The sequence below is a fragment of the Petromyzon marinus genome, unplaced genomic scaffold (assembly GCF_048934315.1).
Source record: "Petromyzon marinus isolate PM22_M1 ecotype Great Lakes invasive population unplaced genomic scaffold, UKy_Petmar_22M1.pri1.0 PM_G_Scaffold_73, whole genome shotgun sequence".
Taxonomy (NCBI): domain Eukaryota; kingdom Metazoa; phylum Chordata; class Hyperoartia; order Petromyzontiformes; family Petromyzontidae; genus Petromyzon; species Petromyzon marinus.
In genome coordinates this window covers 275,001-277,500 of record NW_027423028.1, presented here as the reverse complement: position 1 = coordinate 277,500, position 2,500 = coordinate 275,001, and positions in this window count along the sequence as shown.

Sequence of the window (2,500 nt, the reverse complement as noted above, 5' to 3'; positions counted from 1 at the left end):
TAGCTCTAAGTTGTTCTGGCTACACCAGGTCACCAGGTTGTCAGCTTCCCACCTATAGTCAGACTCATCCCCACCAGAGATCAGCCCAATGAGGGTGGTGTCGTCCGACAAACTTCAAGAGTTTGACGGACAGATGATTGGAGGCGCAGCTGTTGGTATACAGGGAGAAGAGCAGTGGGCAAAGGACGCAGCCCTGAGGAGTTCCCGTGCTGATGGACCTGGAGTCAGAGACTTCTGTTCCCGGCTTAACGCACTGCTTCCTGTCAGAGAGGAAGTCTGTGATCCACCTGCAGGTGGAGTAGGGCACGTTCAGCTGGAAGAGCTTGTCCTGAAGCAGGGCAGGGATGATGGTGTTGAAGGCAGAGCTGAAGTCCACAAACAGGATCCTGGCGTAGGATGCTGGGGCGTCCACATGCTGTAGGGTGAAGTGGAGGGCCATGTTAACTGCGTCGTCCACAGACCTGTTGGCTCTGTAGGCAAACTGAAGGGGGTCCAGGAGAGGGTCTGTGATGGCTTTGAGGTGTGCCAGGAGCAGGCGCTCAAAAGACTTCATTACCACAGATGTAAGGGCGACCGGTCTGTAATCATTTAGTCCTGTTGGCCTTAGCTTTTTGGGCACAGCGATGATGGTGGAGGACTTGAGACAGGCTGGTACATGGCATGTCTCCAGGGAGGTGTTAAAGATGTTGGTGAACACCGGAGACAGCTGGCCAGCGCAGTGCCTGAGGGTGGCTGGAGAGACAGAGTCCGGCCCGGCTGCTTTGCGTGGATTCTGCCTCTTGAAAAGCCCATTAACTTCTCCCTCCTGAAAGGAGAGAGTCGTTTCTGTAGTATGGGTGGGGGATGGGGCCTCTTGGGTGGGAAGGGGTGGTTCAGGACAGTCCAATTGTCTTTCAAATCTACGGTAGAACTCGTTCAGGTCGTTGGCTAGGCGGGAGTCGTTAGTGGTGTGGGGCGCTCTGGGTTTGTAGTTGGTGATGTGCCTGAGCCCTTTGGCAGACAGAAGCAGCGTCGTTAGTAGAGAACTGGTGTTTTAGGGTCTCTGAGTACAGTCGTTTAGCCTCTCTCACCGCTTTGCTAAACCTGTTCTTCGACTCCTTGAATCTGTCTCTATCCCCACTCCTAAACGCTTCCTCCTTCTCCAACCTCAACCTTTTGAGCTTTGCTGAGAACCAGGGCTTGTTGTTGTTAAAGTTCACCCTGGTACGTGTTGGGATACAGCAGTCCTCACAGAAGCTGATGTACACAGCCTCTGTGAGTTCATCCAGACTATTGGTAGCAGTCGTGAACATATCCCAGTCAGTACAGTCTAAGCACGCCCGCAAATCTTCCACAGCCTCACTGGTCCACTGTTTAGATGTCCTCACAGCAGGTTTACAGAGTTTTAGTTGCTGCCTGTATGCACGAATCAGGTGGACCAAGGGAGTTCTGTGCGAGCCGAACAGCCCCGTGACCCACAAGAGAAACATCCCCGCCAAATTCGAGCGTTTGACGGGGTCTATCCGTGAAAAAATATTCACGTTTTTGAGTGCACATGCATTTCTGCTGCAAATGCCTCTGGAAGTTTCATGCCGTTCGTATGCCAATTGTGGCAACACGAAAATGACCCGTTTTCCCATTCCGAGGGATTTCTGTGCGACCCTAACAGCCCCGTGAGCCACAAGAGACACATCCCCGCCAATTTCTAGCGTTTCACGGGGTCTATCCGTGAAAAATATAGACGTTTTTGAGTGCACATGCATTTCTGCTGCAGATGCCTCTGGAAGTTTCATGCCGTTCGTACGCAATGTGGCAACACGAAAATGACCCCTTTTCCCATTCCGAGGGATTTCTGTGCGACCCTAACTAACAGCGCCCGTGAGCCACAAGAGAGACATCCCCGCCAATTTATAGCGTTTCACGGGGTCTATCCGTGAAAAATATAGACGTTTTTGAGTGCACATGCATTCCTGCTGCAAATGCCTCTGGAAGTTTCATGCCGTTCCTATGCAATGTGGCCACACAAAAATGACCCGTTTTCCCATTCCGAGGCATTTCTGTGCGACCCTAACAGCCCCGTGAGCCACAAGAGAGACATCCCCGCCAACTTCTAGCGTTTGACGGGGTCTATGCGTGAAAAATATTAAAATTTTTGAGTGCACGTGCCTTTCTGCTGCAAATGCCTCTGGAAGTTTCATGGCGTTCCTATGCAATGTGGCAACACGAAAATGACCCCTTTTCCCATTCCGAGGGAGTTCTGTGCCACCCTAACAGCCCCGTGAGCCACAAGAGACACATCCCCGCCAATTTCTAGCGTTTCACGGGGTCTATCCGTGAAACATATAGAAGTTTTTGAGTGCACATGCATTCCTGCTGCAAATGCCTCTGGAAGTTTCATGCGGTTCGTACGCAATGTGGCAACACGAAAATGACCCGTTTTCCCATTCCCAGGGATTTCTGTGCGACCCGAACAGCCCCGTGAGCCACAAGAGACACATCCCCGCCAATTTCTAGCGTTTCA